At 42.1% G+C, this 20754-nt stretch overlaps 1 protein-coding gene and 1 long non-coding RNA gene across 11 annotated transcripts in view; one reads left to right on the forward strand and one right to left on the reverse strand.

Moving 5' to 3' along the window:
* Positions 1-16050, reverse strand: part of LOC149122032 (uncharacterized) — a 55414-nt gene extending 39364 nt beyond the window's left edge. The window contains exons 1-2 of one of the 2 annotated variants that reach the window (XR_016220996.1): positions 15678-16050; positions 12018-12331 (exon numbers count right to left, since the gene is read on the reverse strand). This is a non-coding gene — a long non-coding RNA (uncharacterized LOC149122032). Of the gene's footprint in view, positions 1-12017; positions 12332-15677 lie in introns of those variants that run through there. The other variant, XR_016220997.1, reaches the window with a different exon arrangement.
* The window catches only part of LRMDA (leucine rich melanocyte differentiation associated), a 1125029-nt gene that overhangs the window by 1075642 nt on the left and 28633 nt on the right, over positions 1-20754 (forward strand). The gene's annotated exons all lie outside the window — the stretch shown is intronic.

Genomic DNA, 20754 nt, shown 5'->3' on the forward strand with positions numbered 1-20754 from the left:
AGATTTCCTTCCATTCAGGATCTAATTCTGGAGGAGTATTTTTTCCTTTTGAGATGCCATGTTACTTTGCTTCTTTATTCTCCTCTGTCCCCATGTTGACAGTTGCCCATTTGACGTACTCGTCCCTTCCTCATGGAGCAGGTTTGATTGGAAGAGTTTGTGGCTTAGCTGGAATGCAGGAATATCAGTTGGCTAGTTGCTTTGGCTTTGGTTCTGAGCGAGCCCAGGAACACAGTCTCTGAGGGATGTCTTTTGTCTTAATCAGTGTCAGCTGTGTCTGTGACACAGTAGACTAGTCTGCTGCAGTTCAAAGGGATAGAAGTGTGGCTTTGAGATGAATAAGGGTTTCCTTGGGTTTGTATCTTTGGCCCACAAAGAGTTGGTGTCAGTCTTCAAAGTGAATGTGATATCCAGGGCCTTGTTCTTGGTGTTGAGGGAGACAAAGGGGGCTACCCTCTTGTCCTACTGGCAAGCCAGAGGGATGTTGGGGCTTGTGGCACCAACTGCTTGTCTCTGCTGTGTGATACAGATGGACCCTTCCTCAAGTCCTGCTAGGAGAGTCCAACTGGTGCTGTTGCTTATAATACCAACAACTCTCATCCTAGGACTACAGGATGTGAAGTGAACCCTGTTCTAGTCCTACAGGGTGACTATAAGGTATAATGATTTTATTGTGGAGGGTATGAGTCTAGAGAGGTGGAATGCAGGTAGGTCCTTCCCTGTGTCCTCTGGGCAGATTCCAGTGGCACCAGGAAATTTAGAATTAATTGATAGAGTCCTGGTGTTGCAGGGTATAGGGTGATCATTACACAGATCTCCCATGGTGGGAGCGGATTTTTTGTTGTTGTTGTTGTTTATGGACTGTTTCTGGTGTTAACCCCCAGCAGCTTAGCTGAATACCCCTGGCTCATGTAGAGTGTGTGAGCTTAGCTGTGGGGCGAATGCCCCCAAACTCCCACAGTTGCAGAGTGCTGGGGATCTGCCCTTTGTCCCACAGTGCCCTGACTCTGACTATGATGCTCCATAGGAGCAGAATAGAGGCTGAGGATGGTGCTCTGTGCGGGTTCAGGGAAGGGACCCAAGGAAAGCAGTGCAGCTTCCCTGCTCCAAGCCTGACAGTTGCTCAGTCCATGTCAGCTCTCTAGGCTGAAGGAAAAGTCACTGGGTGACTGTGGAATTCCCTCTCAGCTAAAACTGGGAGTGGTGGAGTGTACAGCAGTTTCTTCCTACCTCAAGGTGGTAAGATGGCAGCTCCCAGCTGGCAGCTAACTGCACCTGCGGCTGGCTGCAGCAGTCTCTCTTTGTTTTCTCTTGTCCCACAGAGTCTTGGTTGTTTCATTTTTTGTTTTCACTCATTCACTGAAAACTTCTGTCATTCAGACTCCTGGGAACACAGTCTTTCTTTGTTCTTGTCATATCCCAAAGCAGCTGAAATAGTGTGGATATGTCCTATTCAGCCATCTGGGTGCACCCCTATTATGCCATTTCTTATATTCCTTTCCAAACGTATCTTTTACTTGTCTTGCTCTTGCTACACCTCTAGAATTAGCCATTTCTCCAAGGAATCCTACCAACTCTTACTGGAGAAAGATAGTTAGGATCTATGATCTGGAAGTTTTTGTAAACACTGACATTGTTTTACTTCCTCCCCATGAATTAGCTAAAATTATCAATTTCATTTTGTTAAGTGAAAGAGCTGAGGCTCCAAGAGCTTAATGAACACATCCAGTCTTCCATGAAGATGGTAAACCCACTATTTGAATCTAGCTTTCCTAAGTCCAATGTCCATAATGAAGTTTCATTGTACTCTGGTGTAGAAAAATGTATCCAGTGTCTCTGAGCCTTCTTACCTTCAGAATGAATCTAAAACTATTTGACTCTGGGTTGTGGTGTGAAGGGAACAAGGGTAATTCTGTAGCATAATGTTTGTCCCACAATGGGCACTCAGCTACAAGTTGAATCTCATTTTATTCATTCAGGAGGCATTTATAAGCATTACTTTTTTCTGAGCACTGAGTTAAAAATATTGCTGGTTAAAAAAAATTAAAGATGGATCCTACCATGTAGGAATTTGTCACTGAGAGGGTAAAACTACAATGCATGCAACTTGAAGTGAACTTTACAAATGCTAAACGTTTTTGGATGCATCATCCAAAATTTTTGAGAATGGAAAGTTAATTTTTGGACAGAAGAGATATTTGAGCTGAGCCTTCAAAGATGATGGGATTTAAACTGTCAGGGAAGAATATAGGAGGCAGGAAACTTGACATTCAGAAAAATAGTTTAGGACAACTCATTTGTGTATCAGAAGTAATTATAGGGATAGAGGGCAAAATTTACTTTTCACATGCAAATTATCCCTTATGTAAGCAAATAATGTCCTATGGGAAGATGATCTCTATTGTTCCAGATATCCAAGAAACATGGCTACCTCTCTACTAGTTACTCTAACCTATTGGACTGATGAATCTCGTGATATCTACCATTGGCAACAATTGAGGAATATATCATAATGGGCACTGATCCCCTTGGGTATAGGTAGAATTTGAAGGTCTTTGTTAAACTTTGCTGAAGTTCCTAATGTTTAGTCATGGTTACTCCTGGCTACAGAAAAATATTTGTTGTTTAGGCAGAGTGTTTTTGTACACATCTTTTGCAACTTAATATATATAAATCTATGTTTAATATATAGAAATCCATGTTTTCATTGGTGTAGAACATAATTTCCATATGACGTATACACATGCTTTATTTCATCAGCCTAACTACAACCTACAAATCATCAATTTTGCTCCTAGGAATATTTAGGGCAGATATTTAAAACATCATGTAGAATGCTCTGCACCTGTTGTGAACCTCCAGAAATTGTTTACCAAATGTTGTTTATCAAAACATATACACTTTCCAGAGAAGATTGTAGTTGGTGTAAGATTATTAAAATGCTCCAATGGGCTCAGAGTTGTGGGATAGTGAGTAAAGCTGCTGCCTGAGATGCTGGCATCCCATATGGGTGCTGGTTTGTGTTCAAGCTAGTGCACTTCCAACCCAGCTCCCTGATAATGGCCTCAGAAAATAACAAAACACGGCCCAAGTGTTTGGGGCGACCAGATGAAATTCTTGGCTTCTGCCTGGCCCAGTGTCTGGCCATTGTAGCCATCTGGGGAGTGAACCAATGGATGGAACATCTTTCTCTGTCTCTCCCTTTTGATCTGTAACTCTTTCAAAACAAATCTTAAAAACAAAAACCCCTCCTTGAACTCCAGGTATTCAGATACTACTGGCCTAGAGCTATGCTGGCCAGTGTAGTAGCCAATTGCCTATTCAAATTAAATTAGCTGAAATCATGTTACTAGTTCAGGAACCTCCCTTTGAGAATCACTGGGCTGGATGAGGTTGGCCAGTTGTCTGGTAGTAGTTGGGGTGGGTCATGGAAGAGAGAGGAACATTGTAGCATGAAGGCTGTGAACCCACTGGCTATCAAATCACTGGTCTGGATAAGACCCAAGGGTCTGTTTCTATTTTGTATCCACTTGAGGGTAGTTATAATCAATATGCCTCATAATCAGTATGGACAGGCAGGTGGGAACCAATAAGACTATTGCTTTTGGAATTTTCACTTTTAAAGTAGATCTTTTGGAGAAACATATATTGTAACATGGCTTCTGTCTTGTGTAAGATCTGAGAGCTAATCAGCCTTGTTAGGGAATATTGTCAGATTACCAAAAGAAAATAAAATTATTTAGAGTGTGTGCAGAAGGGGAAGGTGGTCAGAACAAGGCCAGGCTATAGAGACGAGAGGCCTAGATCAAGAGTCCACTGAATGAGTGTGCCCCTCTACTTCTCTTTCTCCTTACAGTCTCACTGTTCTGCATACACTGGCATGAAAACCAGGTGGTAATATGGTCATTATTCTCCTGTAGTGAAAACCATAAAGCATCATGAATCTGTTCTGTCACTCTTCACTCTGAACCCAAACAGGACCCCACAGTCCTTAGCGGTATACAAGGGTGATTCCAGAAGTTTGTGGGAAAATGAAGTTAAAAGACAATACTTATTTTCCATGAATATTTTGAAGACCCCTGCCAGGACTCAGATAACAACTGCCGATCAGCTGAAACATTTGCTACCCAGGATGTGAATGATGAAGGTTGAGAGAGCAGGTGTGTCTCTACTAGAAAGAGAACCTTGACTCCCATTCTAAGTCATGTTGCAACCGAGTTTCTAAGGATTTTCTGGCATTTCTGAAAATTATGCTGATATTGGTACTTCTAGGACACGGAAAGCTGGGTGTACATGCTAATACACAAAGGACATGAAGTATCCCAACTTCTTAAAACATGTTATGAGATGATAAATGATTGCAAAATGCTAGCTTCGCTTGCTTTTCCATAATGAGAAGCATCTTGTTCCCCTGATGGCACTGAATGATGACTTGGCAGGATCACGGCATGCGAAAGATCTGACAGTGGAAATTCTACCTGGACACGTAGAGACGGCCTGTGTGAGTCATGTCATTTTGCATGGTTCCCTTTGGGCCTCCTTGGGGGTGCAACACCCAACTCATTGCTAGTGTAAGGCAGACACACTTAAGCTCCACTGAATAACAGTGAGAATATTCGTGGTGGGGGGTGGACAGGGAGTTGGTTTTGATTTGGATTGTCCGGAGCTAAGACCCCAAAGTGACTCAGGTGCTAAGCATGGACAGAAAGGAGTGCTCTGAGCGCAAGTGCAGGTCTGCTGTGCCCTAACCGGGCTTTGGGGGTAGCTGACTCACACAGACCCCCTGAGGCTCACATCATAGATGCAAACTTGGGGCTATTATTTTTTAAAGGAATCTGGTGCTGAAATCAGTTTCTTCTCTATCATGGAACAGAAAAGTAAGGTTGATTATTGGAATCCTTCAGTTGATAACTACTTTTGAGAGAATGACAAAGAGTTGATCTTACATGTAGACTGAGTTTGTATAGTAGAAAGAGCACCGACAAGGAGTTCAAAACCTAATTCCCATCCTAGGACCACCATAAAACCGTGCTGTGGCCAGGTAACCCAGGCAACCACATGACTTGCCTCGTACCCATCCTTCACTGTGAGGAAGATGGATTAGGTTTAAAGCTCCTTCAGGTGCTAACATTCTGTTCTACAAAAGGAGGCCTCATATTTAATATCAAGTTGAGATCTTCCAGAACCACTGGCCCCAGATGTGACACTCCAACCTAGCAGATCATTAGCCACCATCTCTTCTAGAAGACACATCCTGTCCCTTTGTCTCTACTGGATCTGCCTTTCATTGCCAACAAGGTGCAAGACATTTCTGTTGGGGGGAGGGGTAGAATCGTCTTTTCAACAAATGGTGTAAGGGTAACAGGATATACATACAGAAGAAGAAAGGTTGACCCCTGCCTTGCACTATATACAAAAATGAACACAAATTGGATCAGATATGTAAATATAACAGCAAAAACTGTACAATTCTTTTTTTAAAAAAGATTGTATTTGTTTGAAAGTCAGAGTTACACAGAGAGAGAAGCAGAGGCGGGGGGGGGAGGGAAGGGGGGAGGGGTCTTCCATCCGCTGGTTCACTCCCCAGTTGGCTCCAGTGACCAGAGTTGTACTGCTCTGAAGCCAGGAGCCAGAAGCTTCTTCTGGGTCTCACACATGGGTTCAGGGGCCCAAGCACTTGGGCTATCTTCTACTGCCCTCTCAGGCCATACAGAGAGCTGGATCAGAAGTGGAGCAGCCGGGACTTGAACCGGCACCCATATGGGTTGCTGGCACTGAGGACAACAGCTTTACCCCCTATGCCAAAGCACCAGCCCCTTTACAACTCTTAAAAGGGAACATAGGATTAAGCTTCCGTGTCCTTGGATTCAATGAAGCTTTCGTAACCAAGGCACTAACAGCAATGCAACCTCAAAAAAAAAAAAAAAAAAAGTGGTGCTTATTATTAAATTGGAGGACAGTAGAATCAGTGGTCCCTTTCTTTAATTAAACCTTTTTATAAGAATGAGGGGGGTTGGTGGTTCCATAGGATTCTACTTTTTAAAAAACTGATTTTAACTATCAAAGCTATAATTTTATGTATATTTATTACTTGTTGGGTTATATTTCCATACTCACTATGTTAAGGCGATGGATGCTAAGACCAGTGGTTAAGGAGGGGAGTACCTGTTTGTCTTTATTTCACTTTTGGTAATTACCCTAAGAGTATGCAGTACCTTTAAATTTCTTGAAAATCGCAGAAGTAACTGTAATTTGTGCCACGGAAGGTTGTAAATTCATGCTTCCTTGCAGATGGTGGAGTTCATTTAGAACTCAAGTTTTAAAGCACAAAAGCCAATTGGCATCCTTTTTACTTTTCTATTGTTAAATTGTGGAAGTAATACTAGATTTCTAATAGGATCAAATCAAGGATTTCTGCTTCCATTTTTCCAAGCTCCTGACTTTTATTTATTTGTTTATTTTTTTAAATGGTGGTTGCTGGCTGTGATTTCTGAGGCTCTCCTCTAATCTGAGGTTTATGCTGTTTTACTCCAGAGGGTGCTATTGCAGCCTCATCGGTATTAGGGACCTGTCCCGTGTTTCATTGCATTTGGGACACCAGCTTACATAGTGTTTATCAGCTACATTACTCAAGGGAACGTAGTGTCTTTGTGGGGGCAGTTGGACCATTTTGGGATCCAGTGATATTGTCTTCTGGTCCTTTATGATGGGTAAGGACAATGCATTTGAGGTCATTTTTCTTATGAGTTGATGCTGTAGGGTGCATGAGTGTTGTTTCCCTGTAAGTCTAAGGTTCAGGTTTGGTTTTGGTGACAGGGGCATGGGCAAGTAGAGCCCTAGGGAGTGATCTGTTTCGAAGAATGTGGACCTCAGCACGGCATGTGGCAACTGCTCCTTAGAGGACCAGCATTCGGTGGGCCCATGTACTCCACAGCAGTCTTTCTCCTCATTATAGAATGGAGTCAGTGCCTGGTTGAGACACAACCAGTGATCTCAGGATGAGAACTGCTTCCCCGAGCCTTTCGTAAGTCACCAGGTATGCTAGAATCAAGATATACAAGTTACTCTGAGATGTAAAGGGAGGTCGGTGCAGAAATGTACGACCCAGGGTACTTTCAGAAGCATTCTAATCCAATACTCTTGACCTTGAGTGCCAACGTTGAAACTTCAGTTTCGGTTGGTGGAATCTATAATTGAGACTCAGAAAGGTTGATCATGGTAGCCTACAGGTATCAGAGGTACACACTTGTACGCAGGCAGCAGAGCCAGTGATAAAAGTTCTGCTGGTGATGGCAGTAGTTACGCAAACCGTCTTGATCATTGGGCGTTTTGTCTTGTGGTTGCCCTATAAAGGGGTAGAGTCAACCACTCCCTCCCAAAATTGGTTCTGGACTCAAAACAGATGACATCACACAAGAAAGAGGGCATGAAAACTTGCATGATTAGCATCATGAGCACAGGGCAGGCACCTAAGCTGGTCCACTTGGCTTGAGTGAAGGAAAGGGCCCAATGGCCGTGATTCTGTTGTGGTAAGGGGGTATTGCTGTGGAGAGGGTTCCCGTATGAAGACCAAGGTTTGCATGATTTGAATTTCCCCACTGGTTCCAAGGGAGGAAGCATATATAAATATATTTTTTTTTTTTAAATCAGCTTTCCCCAGGTGTGGGGCAAAGGGGGAAAGAGGAGCTGTGGAGCTTGAGAGCTGTCAGTTGCCGAAAATCAAAACTGGAATCAGCTAAGTAATTGTACCATGAGAAATAATGTGGTAGCATTTCTGGTGCACACATCTAAATGTGTGCAGAAACGGGCTTCCAGAAATCAGGAAACATAGACACCAAGCTTTTGTCCAAATCTGTTTGAGTACCGAGTAGTCTCTCCACCTGCCCAAGAACCAGGAGAGCTTTGGTCTGTAACATTTCTCATAAGTGGAAGTATAGACCTTCTTGTAATAGACCCTGCTGGAGGGATCTTCTGAGCTTTAAGTATAAAAGGGCACAGGCATAGGGAAAGTTTGTCACTACCTTCCAATGACAGTTCCCACCTACTGCATACTCCTTTTAGAGATCTGAGGACCGAGAAATGCTGTCCTTGGCGTGCTGTGTTTGCTTCTGTTCTGTGAGGCTGCTTCAGTTATGCTAGATTTTTATTTTCAGTTTTTAAATTGGAAACTTAATCTAAAAATTTGAGGCTATGTGAACACACTTGTCCTTGCAACTTGATAGTCCACTTGGACTTAACTCTAAAGCATCTCAGAATATCTACTTCAGCTAAATTTCTAGAAAATAGGTTTAAAGGTGAAATAGTAGGTCTTTTGAAAAGAGGAGCATTGCGGACATTTTTATTAGTTAAATGTGATTATTTGGGAGCAAATTTAGCCTTGAATTGAGTAGAATAATTTCTACTAATGTATTTATTATTAAAATAATAGATGCATATAAGTCTAGCAGATTATATATTCTAATACTTATCTTTTTAATGTATCTTACTTTCACATATGTGTCACGTAGAAAAGAGAAATCATCAAAAAAATGAAGAGAAACATTGAGCTGAAATCAGAAGGAAGCAGGTGTTTCCCCCAAATCTATATATTAAAATATGTAAATCAAGTCTTGGACCCACCGTAAGCTGGGGGATGTGAACTGAACATGCCTTTAAGTCTAGACCTTTAAATTTAATATCTGGTCTCAGGTTGATAGCACAGATCCTTTTAAAAGAAGCTTTGTGTCTTTAGAATGTCAATTGATGAAAGGCACAAATGAGCCCACAGTCAGAAGTTAGCAAACACTCAAGGAAATTACACAAAAGAATTGATGAAAGAAACAGATTAAAACCCCAGCTACATCAGACACTAGAATTTTTGGAATTAGAATATGCAGCAAATGTGTAGAAAATGATCAGAGAAATAAAAATGAGAAAAATAGAATGCAATGAGATGTTCAAAATAGTATGAGGAGTATCCGATAAAACTTGTATTGTAAAAATTAATATGTAAGAGAATTGAAAATTAATCTTGATGTCAATGGAAGGGGAGAGGGAGCAGGAAAGGGGAGGGTTGCGGGTGGGAGGGAAGGTATGGGGGGGAAGCCATTGTACTCCATAAGCTGCACTTTGGAAATTTATATTCATTAAATAAAAGTTTAAAAAATTAATATGTATTTTTAAAACTCACATTTAATAGAGTATGTCACTGAAAGAATAGCAGTGAACTAACAAGTAGGTCTGAGGAAAGCATACAGAATGCAATACAGAAATTTGAAGGAGAGGGGATGATAGAAAGGCTAGAATGAGACAGTTTGCTGTTCAGGGCCTTAAAGTCCCTAGAAGGGAACATGAGGGAAAAGATAGGAGAGGCAATGTTTGAAGACATGCTAATAGAAAATTCTTCAAAATGCTGAAACCATAAAGAAAACACATGGTAGACTAGGATACTGCTAACAAGGTTATTGAAGCTGCAGAGCGCCAAAGACAAAGAGAAGATGTTATAAGTAGCTAGAGAGAAAACAAAAATCCTCCAGGAAGAAATGACAGTTAAACACAGAAGGTACATTTCTCAGCATGGACATAGAAGCCAGGAAGCAGACTTGCATTTTCAGAGAACCAATAAATGAGAACGGCCTTAGGAGTGAAAGAAACTGTCTTTCAAGAATGAGTGCAAAACAAAGAAAGATTAGTGTGGACAGAGTAGAAAGAACATATTGCCTTTGTGTTCTACCAAAAGAACTCAGGCTTGTGTCTGAGAAAACGTGGAGAAGTCCTCGGAAGCAAAGTGTGCCATGATTTAAAGGAAGGATGAACCAAGCGAGCAGTCAACGTTGAACCGAAACCAACATCTATCTCTGTTTCTCTCTGCCTTTCAAATAAACAACATCCAAGGCAGGAAGAAGTGACTAGAGCTGAAATGTTCAGGCAGAAGGTATGAGATACTAATCGTAGGCTTTTTAGCCAGTAATACTTTACGCAGGTTCAAGAATACATGAACACATACACACACATAGAAATTCCAAACCAGTAGAGGATGGAAATTAGGAGGAGAAAAGGCCTTTAAAAAAAAAAAGCAAGAAAGGAGAAAATGAAACTTTGAAGAAGTGAACAGATAAAAATATCAAAATAATAAGTTAGAAATAGGTCTGAAGGAGCCAGCAGTCAAAATCCATGTAAATGGACTGGACTTGCCAGTGAGCTACTACAGTAAAATAACAAATCAACCCAGCAATACATAAACCAAACCTTCAGGGCACAGGCAGTGGCAACCAAAAGAAAATGCAAATTGCTATTTGAAGGGTTTCCAAAATGTTCATGGAAAACAGGCATTCTCTTCATTTCTTTTAATTTCTGAAGTATCACTGAATATATTCTACATCCTTGTAATATATAACTCATGTAGAATACCAGATGAGAACTATTGCTGAGGTTTGAAGAAAAAAGAAATTACAGTTTGGATTCGCCATAGAAAGTTTTAAAAATCTAAATTTCTGTGCCTGTTTAAGATGTCCTGTTTTATTCAATCTAGGATGCCAGTACTTGGAAGACTCATCATTATTTTTGCATACCTCTTTGGACAACAAAAAATGAAATTATAGTGTGAAACCATGCTTTCATATCATGGTCATTTTAAGACATAGTTGTTTCAACATGCTAAATATGAAAAAGAATACATTAATGCCATATGAAGCACGTATTTATATAATAAGGAACTATATTCATAAGGAATTAAAAATCTACATAATAGTCCAAGTCTAAAAAATTTCTAGGAGCCAAGCTATGAATAGAGTTAACAAGCTGACTTTACTGGACGTACACTGAACTGCACACAGTTAGCACATTGTCTTCTCAAGCAACGTGGAGCGTTTTTTCAAATGGACTGCTGGAGCGGGTATTTGGTGCAGCAGTTAAGATACCACTTGGGACACGCTCATCCCATGCCAGATTTTGTGGGTTCAAGTTCTGGCTCCTTCAGCAATTCCACCTTCCTGCCAATCCCAGCCCTGTTGATTGTAGGCATTTGAGGGGGTGACTCACTGGAGGGAAGGTACTCCCTCTCTGTCATTGTCTCTATTTCTTTCTCTCTCTGCCTTTCAAATAAATAACAAAAACCTTTTACATTAACCATGCTATACGCTATTTAAAAAAACAAAAAAATTTTTTTTGACAGGCAGAGTGGACAGTGAGAGAGAGAGAGAGACAGAGAGAAAGGTCTTCCTTTGCTGTTGGTTCACCCTCCAATGGCCGCCACGGCCGGCGCGCTGTGGCCGGCGCACCGCGCTGATCCAAAGGCAGGAGCCAGGTGCTTCTCCTGGTCTCCCATGGGGTGCAGGGCTCAAGCACTTGGGCCATCCTCCACTGCACTCCCTGGCCACAGTGGAGAGCTGGCCTGGAAGAGGGGCAACTGGGACAGAATCCGGCGCCCCGACCGGGACTAGAACCCAGTGTGCTGGCGCCGCAAGGCGGAGGATTAGCCTATTGAGCTGTGGCGCCGCCCTAAAAAAACAAATTTTTAAATTTGGTGTCATAGGCACATTCTCTGCCCACAATACAATTTTCATTTAAAAATGAAAGGTAAAATGGTTTATCAAAATTCCATATGTTTAGATACTTAATAAATAACAGTTATAACCCATGAGTTACTATCACGATGGGGTGAAAAATTCCTGGGGGAGAAGGTTAGTAAGCACCATAGGAGTATATGCAAACAGTGCTATGCATCTGTTCTGATGAAGACCTCTCATGGAACAAGGAACTGATTGAAACTCCTTAGCTAATTAAATAATGACTAGCAAAAACAAACGGGAACTATGGCATATTTTGTTGATAATGGTCAGAAAAATCGTAAGTGTGTTAAGTGAAAGTAAATTGTTCTTTCAACCCAGACTATCCACGACAGATAAAATCCACTCATTGAAGTTCAGCAGGAGGGAGGGAGGGAAAAGCAATTTTCAGTTTTGTGTTTGCTTGTTTTCCAAAAAGTGCCTGATACCTACTGCAGATAGCTTCTACCAAGCTATTTCATTTTCAACTTCTTTTTTAAAAGATTTATTTATTTTTATTTGAAAGAGTTACAGAGAGAGGTAGAGGCAGAGAGAGAGGGGTCTTTGATTTGCTGGTTCACTCCCCAAATGGCTGAGCTGATCCGGAGTCAGGAGTTTGTTTGGGGTCTCCAACACAGATGTAGGGGCCCAAGGACTTGGGTCATCTACTGCTTTCCCAGGTCACAGCAGAGAGCTGGATGGGAAGTGGAGCAGCTGGGACTTGAATTGGTACCCACATGAGATGCCGGCGCTGCAGGCCAGGGCTTTAACCCACTGCAGCACAGGGCCAGCCCCAGTTTCAGCTTCTAACAATAGAATAGAAAAGAGTTCATTTAACCACATGATCACAAACATTACATATTTACCATTTAACAAAATAACTGAACAACTCTTGTTTTAAAAGAATTGTTTTTCTTTGATGCCTTATGCATCTGAACATGCTCAATTAATTAGCTACTTGTAGTTTGATGTTGTAAACAGTTCTCCTGGGTTACCCACTTCCCCATGGAGATGTTAATTTTCATTTTTGATTTGTAAAAAATGTTTACTGCATTAGAGATAATAATCCTTGATCTGTCATAGAGAATTAATAGGTATTTTTTTTAAAGTGCGTAGATTGGTAGCATTTCCTATTCAGAGATTTAAATTTTTCCTATGGCCAGGTCTGAGACTATGTCCCTACATTATTTCTTCCTCTGTTTTTTGATGCAGTTCACTGGAGATCAGAGTCAGTGATCATTCTTGTTGAGGCTGACTTATGGTTACTCTTCTCACATTTGACCATCTGCTTAAGATCTCAAATTCATTTTGTCTCATATTTACTAAAGAGCACATTTTATTACTAATGTAAAATGTGAATTTTATCATAATCTAAATTATTTATTAATAGAATCCACTGCTTTGATATTGCATTGCCAGCCTTCCTTTCAGATTGGGTTTTCAGAAGTTCTGTGTGGTTTAATTTTTATAACATTGTTATTTCTAAGATAATTCTTATCACTCACCCCGTTCTTTTTTTCTTTCATTCTGTTGCAAGGTTTGTAAACAAATTTCAAACATTACACATGCTTTTCCATTTCAGAATTATCTCAGCTATTCTGTTTTTACAGTCGACTAAGGTGAAATGAAGCATCACTTCTCAAAGTTGAAAAATACAGACTTAACCAGTCTCTTTGATATGCTGTTTTTTTAATTTAATTTGACTCATAAATTTGGAAAGATCTGAGAGTAGGATGCTGAAGTATAAAATACACTTATAAATTTGGAAAGGAGCAGGTAGAAAGGAAACAGTTACACTCTGACACTAGCAAAGGTTTAAAAATGTTAGCCAGTGTTATTTATCTGACATTCCTTTGCCAAAGTGCCTCATGTACACCAGCCAGGCCAATCTCTTCATTATTCCTGCTTCAGGCCATGCACATTGCACATTCTCAGCCTATGCTGAGACGACTCTTTGCCAGGGATAGCCTTTCTCTTCCTGTTTATTAAAATCTTTCGTTTAAGGCCAGATTCTAGCTCCAGCAGCACAAAGCTTTCTTTCAATATCCATAGCTTTTCAAATCTGTTCCCCACAGTTTAAATATTTTAGAACTCTTTTCAATTATAGAAGCAACAAACCGAAATCATAGAGCATTTGATGAAGAAGATATATTTTATAGAATGGTAACTCCCTATTATGAATTGTATTTTCCTCTTTCCGCATTTTTAATACAAATACACAGTTGCAACTGAGTTAATATAGAATTTTGTGTGCTCTTTCCGCATCATTTCAGGCTTTTCTATATTCTGCATTTCATTCATGCTAGCACTATTTGGGTGGCCACCCAGGATTCCATAGAGTTCATGTATTATTATTTACTTAGTCTTTGTTCCTTACAGCATAAACCTCTGCCATGAGCTTCTTTGTTGTGTAGCTTCCCCCTCCTGGGGAATCATTTCCTTAAAGGGACATCCAGCCTTGCAATTCAAGGGGAAAATGGGAAGAGCAGTTTGAGCATCTCAGTAGATGGCATCAGATAACTTGCTTCCATTAATTGCACATGGGACAGTTCTGGTACTTCCTGGGTCGAAGTATTTTTCACTGATGGTTTAGGAACGGGAGTGTGGAAAGCATGCTGGTTGGTTTTGCCCCTACTTCTCTGTGTCATATTAGCTCTTAAGTATGAGTGGCATGGTGCTCGCATGAGGCTTAGCCTTGGTGAGCTACATGTATTCAGTGTGCCCTTCCAAAAGAAAAAGGGTGGCACACATAGCTGCCTTCAGCATTTTCTTCCTAAGCAGTTAAAAAAAAAATCACAGAATTCCTTTGACTCCTCAAACTCAGGGTTCACCACAATAGATGCATTTGGCAAGCAGCATATTTGCAGAGTCTCATCTCCACAAGTACTGCCCCCCTTACCTGCAGAGGTTATACTTACCTTTGGAATTCCTCCTGCCAGAACTCTGCAGCATATAGAGTTAGTTGAGGTCTTCAGACACATTGTATTCTAGTCTGTCCTCAGTTCACAAGCTACAGGCTGTTTAACCATGGTCATTTTGAGGGTGCACCCAAAGAGAGACCAGACGAAGCATATAGCTTTGGTCCTCTAAAACTAATGTGCTGGGATTCTAGAAAATTCTTTATCTCCACAGGAACGTAGAAGGTCGCTATGTTAGAATCATCCTATTGCCAAGAGTTTGCCACTCCTCTTTTTTAGTGCTGGGGATATGATACCATCAAGTGTCTGAGTGAATGACAAAATCTGTGCTTACACTGCATTGATCAGTTACTCTGCAAGTATTTATGGAGCTCTAGTGAGGTGCAAAGCCCAGTATGCTAGTTACTATTAAACAACAGATGTAGCTAATGGATCCTATTCATGGCAGGGGGCTGCAGGTAATGACCTTGAGTTTCCATCCAGTGCACCCTTGCACAGTTCGCGTGCATTCCTTTCGATACTTTCCTATCACATCCACCCGCCAAGTCAAACTCAAGCTGGGATTGTGTGACACCCCCACACCTCCCCAAAGGTCCTGGAAGGCAGCTGGATACTGCCGATGGCTCCTGGGCTGGGACGGAGATGGCTCCAGATGGACGCTTTTGTGGAGGGCCCGCTTTTATCCCAGGTTGTAAGCAGCCTGAGCAGTTATATTATAAATGGGTAATTTACCGCCGCCTCCCACAGCCTCCTGTGCCGGCTCTTTCATAGACGTTGTTACCAAAGGTTACCAGTGTGCCTGGTGCCTTTGATTTTCGTGGGCACTGTCGCCTTGAGCATCTGCACGCTGGCTTCCACATGTCCTACAATTGAGCCCCTGCCAGCCGTCCTCCCCAGATGCCGCCCTGACCATCGATTCGGTGTGCGTATGTATGTGTGTCCGTGTGTGTACGGCTCGCTATTGCCGTGATTAGCCACAGAGTGGCCTGGGCGCTGAGCTCTCCACTTTTAATTATTCATCCTTAGGAAGAAAAATTTCCCCAATGTGCTTTATCCTCCTCCTCCCACACAGCCAGAGCTCACAGAGCCTCCTCCTTCCTTCTCTCCCCAAAGCACCTCGTGTGTGCAAGGGACCTTTCACCGCGCGCGGTGCCCCTCCATCTCTGCCATTCGCATGCATTCTGTGTTCCACCCAGAGGTTCAGGAGGGCACGTGGAGAAGCCAGATGGCTTACCTCTTCCCTCAGGAAACGCGTCGCTGTTTAGCTGGGCACCTGCCCAAGCCCAGGCAGGGTGAGATTCCACGGTTGCGGGGAGGGGAGGTTCAGATGCCACCGTCCGTGAGATGGCAGCTCCAAGTTCCTCCCGGCTATGGACTTTTCCACTTCACTGCCACTCAGCGGAGTTTTTCTGCCAGAAACAGCATTTTAGGCCATTTTAGCAAGAGGGTGGGGGGAAGGGACAGCTGGGAAAAAGGAGCCCAGATTATGCACTGCCTCTGCTCAGACACGAGTTTCCGTTCCTTCTGTCCAACTGAAATAAGAAACCATAGTCGGTGGATTATGAAAGGACCGTGGGCAACGTCACCTGGGTCGCGAGCACCCTCAGGATGCATGTTCTTCCCCCCCCCACCACCACCCCAAATCTGTTTTTTCACATTCCTTCCCCTGCTGCCGACCTCAACTTTTGCAAAACCGAGCTGTTTAAGTGGCCAGACCCAGGGAACCCATTTGTATGCAGCACAAATTTCAGAATCTGTTCTCAGCCTGTGCCGAGTGAAAAATGGGCTGCATTTTCTTGATAGCCCATGTGGTTGTAAAGAATAAATGGCTAATGAATTACAGATGAACATTGACGCAAATTAATCTTCCCGCTGTCCCTGGGTTATATGGCAGCCATTTAAAAGTTTAATCAATACACTAAAGTTGAAAACATGCAGGCACTGCAGTTGTTTGGATGTAATAAACATCAGAGGCAACCGGGAGGTTTGCACCCAGTCCATGTATCATAATGACAGGTATTTATGTTTAATGGACTAAATATTTTTTATTGGAAGGGAGCAAATGTCAGCTTAACTTTGTGAGCCCCGCATTCAACTTCCCTTTGAGGTTGGTGAAAGACGGCTGACGTGTCATTGGAAATGAAATGTTGAGGGGGGGGAAACGGCACGAGGGAGACAAAGGAGGATGGGGAGCGGTGGCGAGGCGCCGTGCGGCACGGACGCTCTGCAGCAATTCATTAATGCACACGTTCACTCTGATACTTCTAATGTTGCTGTAAAATGGTTTACTAGGAACAACCTTAATGGTTATTAGTGAAAACAAGTGCCCAGATCTGCCAGATACCCTGTTCGGTGCAGGCTTTTGTTTGAAAACTCCTTAGCGGGTCATATTGGCTGGAGATTTATCATGAGTCTTTTTTTTTTCTTAATGTGAGAAGTGGGGGAGACACAGCGAGATGACTCTCAGCCCTTGGATTCCATAGATCTTTCCTTTTGAATGCTGTCCAATGACTTTAAATAACCATGTGTTCTCTTTTGGAATACTTATATCTTAATTACTTTTCAAGTCGATATTTTGTAGCACTGCTGTGAGTCTGGTAGGACTACAGTGGCTGAAAGAGAAGGGGCTTTGCCAGTGCCGGTGCCATCTCCCTGATGGAAAGAGGCTGAAACGAGAGGAGGGCAATGGCTTCATCGGGGCAGAAAAGCACAGCCAGGGTCCCACTTTCCATTCTCTTGCTTGTTTTTCCTCCCAAAATAAAACGGACAAAAAGTTATCCTTGTGACGCGCAGGGCCATGGAAAAATGTTCCCGAAGATTGAAATGCTGTAGACAATGGGGAGTTTGTTTTGAGTTTCTCTTCTGCAACTAATTGTCTCAGGTCCTCTTTGGTGTTTGGGAACACACTTCCTGGCAGAGTTTTGAAGAAAATCCTTCCCTAGGTTGACAGTACGAGGCACAGGGGACCAGGGCTTGAGATCCTTAGCGCTCCAGCATTCAAATCTTTAAAAAACAGATGCGTTGGGTCTCCTTACACTTTAATTTTTTTAATGAAAAGAACTTGTGTGCCAACGGGCCTAAGATTCAGGGGAAATCGGCATTATGTGACATGAATTCGTCCACCTAATGACTCGGTTGGCTCTTCCACATTGCCCAGTGTCAAACAGGTGGAAACGTATTGTGATGAAGACCAATGGGGGCTCACTGCTGATCCTCCCAGCACCGCTGCTGTTCCTGAGTTCCTCTTGGTTTTTGTTACTAGATCATGTCACTGTGTTAGAGGATTGGGTTGATTTGCCTGTCCATTCATTTTGTGTCTTCACCATGTGAATCAAAGCTCCGTGGTAGAGGTGAGGGACAGAAACATGAGTGTCTTCTATGATCCTAGAATCGCAGGACCATGGCCGGTGGTGGGTTCTGATCGGTGACACTCAGCTGTACAGAGCAGGATTCTTTGTTCCTGTCTCTCATGATCATGGTTGTAGTCATTTGTTGATCACTTGCTATATTTTCAAGGCACTGGGTTAGCTTCACACAGACTGATAAGATAGCTCACTTGTAACCCTCAGTGGTCAAGGTTAGGATCCCCATTTTACAGAGGTAAAAACTTAGATCCGGAGAATGTAAGCTCATTATTTATGGTCATTGTTAGTATGGAGCAGTTGCAGGAATAGAATCCTGATCTGCTTTTCTCTGACTCCTCCATCACTCAGCTTGCCACTAGTGATTAAAATCTCCCTAACTTTTTATTCTAGTAAAAAGTGATCCTTCAGTAATTACTAGTAGTTTTACTCTATTAAAATCTCTCAAGTTAATATTCTCATCCATGACTAGCCAGCTTTCCAGCTGTCTGCTGGACAGGAAGCTGAGGTGCACACTTTCCCACGTACACCTCGTGTCCTGAGGTCTGCAAACAGAGAACAGTCACTGACTCTAAAAATGTAGACGTTGCCTGCTTGGCACTGGCCAGTGTGCCCCTCAGATGTGCGTGTTCTGTGATCTCGTGATCTGGAGAAACACAGAGAGCCATGGTAAATGGTGAAGAAAACATATTAGACAGCTAGATATTCAGCTGCAAATAACAGAAATCCAACAAATAGTGACCTATGTGTGGGCATTTATTTTCCTCACCCAGTGGTAATAGTGCTTGTAGGCATTCTGTGGCTTACCAGTGACTAACTAGGGTGGGTTGGTAGGCTCTTTTTGTCTTTTTTTCATAAGATTTATTTTATTATTTACTTGAAAGACAGAGTTACAGATAGAGGTAGAGACAGAGAGAGGTCTTCCATCTGCTGGGTCACCCCCAGATGGCCACAACAGCCAGAGCTGAGCCTATTCAAAGCCAAGAGCCAGGAGGTTGTTTTGGGTCTCCTACACTAGTGCAGTGGCCCAAGGATTGGGGCCATCTTCCACTGTTTTTCCAGGCCATAGCAGAGAGCTGGATCAGAAGTGGAGCAGCCGGGACTAGAACTGGCACCCATATGGGATTACTTTAACCCGCTGTACCACAGCACTGACCTTGTTGTCTTAAAACACTTCAGCCTGTCAGTTGTAGCCTAATGGTCTCAAAATAGCTGCTACTGCTCCTAGCATCACTTCAGGATCCTGGAATTCCTTTTCATTTGTGAATGAAAAGTTTCCTAGAGAAGCCTGCTTCTTTGGCATTGACTGGAAAATAGAGTGTTTCAGCTTCCCTGTTTTTATGGCAGAAGCAAGCAGGGTTAAAGCAGTCAGTTCATATTGTCTGTTACATCAGATAAATCTCATTCGTTGAGTTCTTACTAAAATTGTGACATTTTGCTAGATGCCTTATTTACAGCAACTAAGATTATCTTTACAACTACCTTGTTCCAGAATATTATTCTCATTATACTGGGAAGAACTGGAGCCGGGGTGCAAACCTCCATTTCTCTGATTCCACTCTAGGCCATATTTCCATTGCACATGGGAGACAATGAGTAGAAACGAATTCTAGAATCACACTTCAGATCTTTAGTCCATTGATGGAACTTCTCTTTGCCTCTGCTTCTGAATTCTGAAATACTGTGACTAATACTCTATGCCTCACAGTGTTGTGATGGTTAAATGAAATAATGCACTTCAGCATGCGATGCATGGGTGGGGGGGGGAGCTCAGCTAAGTTATTGGAATCATTCACGGAGCACCAGTGTTCAAACACTAAAACTCCATGGAGACCACTTTTCTGTCTGTCTTAGGTACACTGTTATTAAGAATAACCGTATCTTCTGGGGAAACTATCTTGAATAGTTCCTGCTGTTCAAGGGAAGTGGTAGATTTAGAGACACAGAAATCAGTACAGCAGACCAGGAAATGGTGGTGCTGGTGAACAAGAGCAGTTGTAATGTTCTCAGTAAGAATCAGATCCTTGAGAAGTGAAACTGCCCTGAGATATATTTCACCACTTGTTATATGTGACCAGATTTGATCAAATAGCCATCCCTCGGGCTGCGGAGTGGATTAGGTATATAATAACACATTTTTGAAAAGCATTTTGGCCCTTTGCATTTGAGGTTAGAAAACGTTCATATCCGTTGAGTTAGTAATGCTACATTTAGGAATCTATCCTAAGGAAAAAATGGAAAATGTATGAACAAGGCATCTTTGTACACTAAAATGTTCACCATACCAAAATGCAGTTATTATTCAAGTAGATAGGAATGCTAAGTAGATTATGGCATATCCACATACCATGATGTTATGTAGCATATTGATGTTTTCAGTACTTTCTAATATGATAGGCATATATGTATGTTGGCAATAAGTAATGTATTAAATCATTCATGTTTGCAGCATATGGATAGAAAAAAAGACTAGAAGGGAAAATATCAAAATGCACACTGTAGTTACTCTTGGGTAGGGAGTGGAATTACACATGATTTGTATTTAACTTGCTTTATGCTTAATTATTTTACAAGGAATGGAGATGTGTACAGTAAGACAAAATTTAAAAGCAAAGTCCCAGACTACAATATGATCCTTATGAAAATAGGAGTGACAGTTTAAAAAAACGGGGAAAGGGAGCTATCTGAGTTAGGGTTAGTAGTCAGCTGCAACTCACAGCCCAGGTCACAATGATTTTAAAGAGGCTCTCAAGTAACATGGATTCCATGTGTAGGCAGACCCATTGGAGGTGTGTGAGATCACCAGGCTTCTTTGATTTTTGTTCTACCTCCCAACAGACTAGATACCACCTTCAAGTTTTGACAGATAGTAACTATATTTTTCTGTTGTACCAGCTATTACTTCTGTGTTCCAAGTAGCAGGAAAGGAGAAAAGACAAGGCCAGCACC

This window comes from Oryctolagus cuniculus, chromosome 15, assembly GCF_051225735.1.
Source record: "Oryctolagus cuniculus isolate XC-2025 breed Fujian yellow rabbit chromosome 15, ASM5122573v1, whole genome shotgun sequence".
In the NCBI taxonomy this organism is placed as follows: domain Eukaryota; kingdom Metazoa; phylum Chordata; class Mammalia; order Lagomorpha; family Leporidae; genus Oryctolagus; species Oryctolagus cuniculus.